This window comes from Dendrobates tinctorius, unplaced genomic scaffold, assembly GCF_039654945.1.
Source record: "Dendrobates tinctorius isolate UK_male_01 unplaced genomic scaffold, ASM3965494v1 ptg000177l, whole genome shotgun sequence".
Classification (NCBI taxonomy): Eukaryota; Metazoa; Chordata; class Amphibia; order Anura; family Dendrobatidae; genus Dendrobates; species Dendrobates tinctorius.
In genome coordinates this window covers 806,426-813,458 of record NW_027361844.1, presented here as the reverse complement: position 1 = coordinate 813,458, position 7,033 = coordinate 806,426, and the positions used below count along the sequence as shown (strand labels likewise).

The 7,033-nt window shown below is 42.7% G+C and overlaps 1 long non-coding RNA gene across 1 annotated transcript; it reads left to right on the top strand.

Annotated features, from left to right (window-relative positions):
* Positions 1 to 223: 223 nt before the first annotated feature.
* Positions 224 to 6,675, top strand: LOC141054212 (uncharacterized). The gene is made up of 2 exons (XR_012221379.1): positions 224 to 4,073; positions 4,449 to 6,675. It is a non-coding gene; the product is annotated as an uncharacterized lncRNA (long non-coding RNA).
* Positions 6,676 to 7,033: the final 358 nt, after the last annotated feature.

Sequence of the window (7,033 nt, the reverse complement as noted above, 5' to 3'; positions counted from 1 at the left end):
GAGAAGGGAGTGATGGGGAGAAGGCAATGATGGGGAGAAGGGAGTGATGGGGTGAAGGCAATGATGGGGAGAAGGCAATGATGGGGAGAAGGGAGTGATGGGGAGAGGGGAGTGATGGGGAGAGGGGAGTGATGGGGAGAAGGGAGTGATGGGGTGAAGGCAATGATGGGGAGAAGGGGGTGATGGAGCACTTATTCAAAACCTATGGTGAGTTGAGTCACATTATAAATGTTATTTAATTATAAGTATGCACTGCTACACTACAACCGTGTCCATAGCCCCGCCCCCTTATGACCAAAGCCCCGCCCCTGCCACACCTCCATCCCCGCCCTGCCGGGCCATGGAAGAATGGTCTTGCTTGAAACCGGTCCCTGGTGCAAAAAAGGTTGGGGACCACTGCCTTAGGAGACCCTGAATGTGTCTTTTGACAGATGGGTTGCATTTGATGATAAACTTAGTTTCATAAAATGTGAAAATTTGATACAAGAAAGGTGTAATGAGAGGAAATATTTAATTTGGCTAAAGCAGAAATACATTTATAAAACACTGTATTTCCAGAAGTAACTCTCCTTGTGGGAAGCCATGAGGTCACTTTTCTTGTTGACTCAGGAGCACTAGAACCTTAGAACATCCAGAACAGATACCAACTATTGGGCTGTCTGCTGCCTGCATAGTGGTAAAAGGAGCAGGTGGTAAGACACAGAGAACCATTGTCTACGCCTGTGGAGACACCGGGCCCTCGGCACAGGTAAAAGTGCAGTTACACAAATTATATTATCAACTGTGTGGGAGGGATATGATGCAAGTGCTGAGCCTGGGAATAATTCCTACTGCTGCCGGACTATAGGTGAAATCCATGGCTGAGACAATGGTGCTCCACGGGTATGGAGAATCCAGATATTATTACAGTCTAGATCTAATAACTGCAGGACCATCCTTTATTACTGAGTCCTTCATCAAGGAAGCAATAGATAAAGGTATACACATGTAGATGTTCACACACCTGAAGAACTACACTGCACCATGTACTACAGGCATTTCAGGGGTCCTGATGTAAAATATGAGAATATTCATGCTCTAGATTGTTCTTTGCACACCATATACTGGAATTATAAAGGGAACTGTGCCGTCAGTTGTAATCTGTCAGGACAAATTAAATTGTTGTTTTTGCTTTTTAGAGGTACTGTGCCACATATTTCCCCCTCCAGATGTAAAGGTAGAACATGGAAATTCCTTGATTTTGTTGAAGAGTGTAAGGAAAGTAACAATGGGAGGATTTGGGCGATGGCTCATTTTACAATGCCAGACTGCAGGCATGTTTACAAGTACTAAAGTGGAACACCATTTCTAAACCCAGTGTCCACCTGCAGCGAGGCGGGGGAACGAATGAGAAATGCTGATCCTTTCCTAGAATTAGAGGAAGAATTGACCACATACCCAGCATCTTTGTGGTCCTCATGACCTGCAGATGTGGGATTGATAAAAAAGGTGATTATACCCTGACCAGCTCACCTTGTAACACAGCCTTGTTTCCAGTAGGGAGGGCGCCCCCATCTGTAAACGAGGCTGTGATAACAAGAGCCCCCACAGTGCCAGACCCCCATACTCTGCTGAATGACTGGAGGCCGGAACATAAGGTCTTTACAGTGATCTCAGTAATGTCTTCTTTAGCATCCTGGTACATGCAGATAGCCAGGCTTGGTTTGTATTCACATATAAGGGGAGCAGGTATACATTCACCAGAATCCCACAAGGGTACTGTGAATCACCTACTATTGTTTTCCAGGTAAAATCGGCTAACCTAGCTCAATGTGAGTCACCAGAAGGGAGCCAGATGCTCTTATATGTGGATGACATGCTATTGGTACTTAAAAAAAAAGAAAAAAAAATTTGGTAACCAATTGGGTTATTTTTAAAGATGACCTATATGTATAAACTGCCCAGTAACCTCCTAAGATATGTCACAGTATTGAGCCATGGCATAAGCTATGTCTCAACAGGAGGGATGGTAGAGGTCATATCTTACGTATTTATGATGGGTTTACTATTAAAAATTTTCATTTAATCTGCATTACTTGTGCAAAAATAATTCCTAAGGGAACCTGAGACCAAAGAGGACAATGTCCTCACCCTGAATACTTATTCCAACACATTTGTATGGATTTTATTGAACAAGTGTGAGGGAAAAAGTCCGGCCTTGTTATTATGGATGCTTTCAGCGGGTGGATTGAAGCTGTCCACCCTGGTGCATTAATGGTACCGAAGGCCCTTCTAAAGGAAGTCATACCCAGATTTGGGGTTCCAGAAAATATATAGTAAACTAAGTAATGTTATTATTACCTAAAACATTGTCAATTGAGTTGGGAAACAGCTGTGCCTGTCATCCTCAGTCAGCCGGACTGGTTGAAAGACACAGTGGGATCTTGAAAAATAGGTTGACAAAGACCATGCAGGAAACAGGAAAGATTGCTTGTACTGTCTCCTAGTGGTTGTACTAAATATGTATGTCACAAGGACATCGGTAGTGCTGACAGCCTTTGAAGTCATATTCGGGAGATCTTTTCTGTTACCTCAGCTAAAATCCTTTAAAAGGATAGATGAGGAAGCTGATTGCACATTAGCAGAATATATGGCTAAGATATTAACTCACAAAGAAGTTTCTACTCGTAGTTTTGTTCCAGGAAACTCACTAACAAAACCTGAGATCGTGGAACCTGCAGACTGGGTCCTTGTGAAGGTGATAAAGAAGAAACACCAGCACCATTCTAAGTGGGAAGGTCCTTACCAAGTCCTGTGGACTTCTACTGCGGTCAAGATTCTTGGATCCATCTCTCATACTGTAAACTTGTCAGACAGGTAGGGACAGAGTAGGATCTGACTTGCTTGTCAAAGTCCAGCTACAAAGGGAGGTTTTCCACAAGGGAAAGCATGTCTCAAACTGGTGAAGTCTCCCATTCATCCCCCTACCCGGACAAGACGGTCAGATCTAGGATGTGTACATCAGGGTTAGTCACAGGTATATTCTTAGTGATCATGGTGATGGGAGATTGGAGGGTAATAAACCCAGCAGGAGAGGAAAGTCCAGGGTGGTAGAATGGTATCGGATTTAAGATTTTAAATCCTACTTTTGAAATTGGGCAGGAGGCTGCCATGTTAGTGGATTTCTGTCTATTGTATAAATGATACAGAGATGGGGAACAAGCTGTGAAACTAGCAGAGTCTGAGAAGTTTGTTTGTGTTATGAGCTCTAATAGCAGAGGGGATCGAATGTGTGTGACTGGAGTAAAGCAGCATGGACAATTGTAGCCCGAAACTATAGGTATTAGCCTTATGGCTACATAGATTTAAAGCCTGATTCTCCATTAGGAAAAAGGAGATCCCCTTACACAAATAAGAATAATTGTAATCAGCTACTGAAAACTTTTAAAAAACCCTAAGATGAGGGATCAAAGGTTATAGGAGCTGATATATCAGGATCAGACACAACAGGATGTTTCTACATAGAAGTTCAGAATAATAGCATACATAGACCCAAGGAAGGTATGCCAGAGAGAACCATTACCGAGTCCATAGGGTTCATAGTTAGATTGTCTAACTTATGAAGATAAACTAGCTCTAGAGAGAGGTTGTGAGGAGAAGAGAAGAATGGTTAGAATGGCTTAAATACATTGCAAAAAGGTTTAAAAAAAATTAAGTTGTATAGTAAAACTTATGTCTGCTCAGAAAATGAATGGAAAATGTAAAATGTTATTTTTATATCGTCCACTTGAGAAACCGGATATCCCACCACAGGTGATTGCTAATCCTGGTAACTATACTTGTTTTAGTCTTCCAGGGCATGGGCACGACTTCGGAGAATTCCAAGGGACTCTTGTAGAGAATGGATCTTTGTCTCCCACAGGGCCAAGTACTCAGCCATATGGTCAGACCACACTACCCTGAGAGCGGATGTATGGTGGTTATGCGGTGATAAAAGGATAAGAGCCAGACTATCACATGGTTCCCAAGGGGATTGTGCGGTGGTCCAGCCAATCATGCTGTTCCACCTGTTGTCAACAGGGATATGGCCAAAGGTACGTAATGGAAGAGACAGAAGTGTGAAACTCCACAAGGATCCTTCCATTCTAGTAGCTACAGAGTTGACATTGGAGTTCCCAGGGGAGTGACCAACGAGTACAAGGCTAGGATCCAGGTAGCAGCCGGGTGGGAATCCATAATTTGGTGGGTGATTATAAAAATGAATGTAGATTGGATAAATTACTTATACTATTACCAACAGAGATTTGTTAATTATACCAGAGATGTAGTTAAAGGGACAGCTGAGCAATTAGGACCAACTCCTCTCATGGCTTGGTAGAATGGGATGGCATTAGACAAGTTCTTAGCAGAAAAGGGAGGTGTATATAAAATGTGTGGATTTTATGTTGCACCCTTTATCCCTGATACAGATCCTGATGGGAGTATCTCCAAAGCTCTTGATGGACTGACTGCCCTGTCTAATGAATTAGCAGAGAACTCTGGATATGACTACATATTCACTTCCTGGACTGAAGGATGGTTTGGGAAATGGTCCGGATTATTCACTTCTGCGTTGACATCGCTTACCATCGTGGCCGGAGTGCTGATTGTTTGTGGATGCTGTGCTATTCTATGCATTAGAGGACTTGTTCAAAGACTGATTGACTCTGCCATAACAAAACCTATGCATCAAGGAATGGAGACCTTGGAATCCAACGAAAGAATGAACATTTTGGGACTTAATGATAAATATACTGAACATATTATTCCCCTTCTAGATTATATGAAGATCTTCTGTGAAATCTGACAAAAAGAAATCTGTCCCCAATGTGTACAGATAGATGATTTTATTACAAGATGAGGGAATGTTATAATAATTGTAATAAAGTTCTTTCTTTTATGTGCATGTGTGTATATATATATATACACTCACTGGCCACTTTATTAGGTACACCTGTCCAACTGTGTGTTAAGACTTAATTTCTAATCAGCCAATCACATGGCGGCAACTCAGTGCATTTAGGCATGTAGACATGGTCAAGACAATCTCCTGCAGTTCAAACCGAGCATCAGTATGGGGAAGAAAGGTGATTTGAGTGCCTTTGAACGTGGCATGATTGTTGGTGCCAGAAGGGCTGGTCTGAGTATTTCAGAAACTGCTGATCTACTGGGATTTTCACGCACAACCATCTCTAGGGTTTACAGAGAATGGTCCGAAAAAGAAAAAAAATCCAGTGAGCGGCAGTTCTGTGGCCGGAAATGCCTTGTTGATGCCAGAGGTCAGAGGAGAATGGGCAGACTGGTTCGAGCTGATAGAAAGGCAACAGTGACTCAAATTGCCACCCGTTACAACCAAGGTAGGCAGAAGAGCATCTCTGAACGCACAGTGCGTCGAACTTTGAGGCAGATGGGCTACAGCAGCAGAAGACCACACTGGGTACCACTCCTCTCAGCTTAGGACAGGAAACTGAGGCTACAATTTGCACAAGCTCATCGAAATTGGACAGTAGAAGATTGGAAAAACGTTGCCTGGTCTGATGAGTCTCGATTTCTGCTGCGACATTCGGATGGTAGGGTCAGAATTTGGCGTAAACAACATGAAAGCATGGATCCATCCTGCCTTGTATCAACGGTTCAGGCTGGTGGTGGTGGTGTCATGGTGTGGGGAATTTTTTCTTGGCACTCTTTGGGCCCCTTGGTACCAATTGAGCATCGTTGCAACGCCACAGCCTACCTGAGTATTGTTGCTGACCATGTCCATCCCTTTATGACCACAATGTACCCAACATCTGATGGCTACTTTCAGCAGGATAATGCGCCATGTCATAAAGCTCGAATCATCTCAGATTGGTTTCTTGAACATGACAATGAGTTCACTGTACTCAAATGGCCTCCTCAGTCACCAGATCTCAATCCAATAGAGCATCTTTGGGATGTGGTGGAACGGGAGATTCGCATCAGGGATGTGCAGCCGACAAATCTGCGCCAACTGTGTGATGCCATCATGTCAATATGGTCCAAAATCTCTGAGGAATGCTTCCAGCACCTTGTTGAATCTCTGCCACGAAGAATTGAGGCAGTTCTGAAGGCAAAAGGGGGTCCAATCCGTTACTAGCATGGTGTACCTAATAAAGTGGCCAGTGAGTGTATATATATATATGCATATATGTGTGTGTGTGTATATACACAGTATATACCTTACATGATTCTGCCATTATTATCCCTAGTCACTCTTTTCAGCTGATGTAATATATGGGTGTTACCTTTGGGTGTTACTTTTTGTGAACGTTAGCTGGCTTTCCTTATTTTGCGTGACTACTCTGGTAGAGCAAATAAGAATAGCTAACAGCTAAGCAAATTGTATGTGCCATTTCTGCAAACGCAATATGTTTCTACACACTTTCGGTTTTGCTATTTAAACTCTTAAGAATATGTATTGAGTTAGACAGAGGACGGCCCACACCTAGTGTGGCTGTCATTCTCTCTCCATGCCGGCATGTCCAATAAAGAAGCATGTTACTTATTCAGGTCTGGATGATTTCTAATTGGAAGACTGAAACTCCCTTGACAGTAATTATATCCAATTTGGCTTTAGGACAATTCTTTTTGTGTTTTTTCATTTAAGACAAATTAAATGAAGATAATAATACCAAAGAATTTGTGTTTGCAATCATTTTCAGGAAGAAACTGAGTATTATCTGACAGAATTGCAGGGGTGTCAATACTTTTGGCCACAACTGTATTGAGGTGGGGAAGTAGTGCTGTAGGAAAGGATTTGTAGTAATAAGCTGTAAGCCCATCCGGCCCAGGGGCCTTCCTTTTTGGACAGCTCGACAGGGCAGACTGGAGCCCCGCGAGAGAGAATGGTTTAGTGAGTTGTTGCTGTTGGGGGATCAGTTAATTTGGGGAGATTTAGTTTTTTAGAAAGGTTCTGATGTCTTGACTTTGAGTTTTTTTTGTGTTCCGTTTTGTTTGGACGTACAGTAGATGATAGAGATTTTTGTAGTATTGCAGA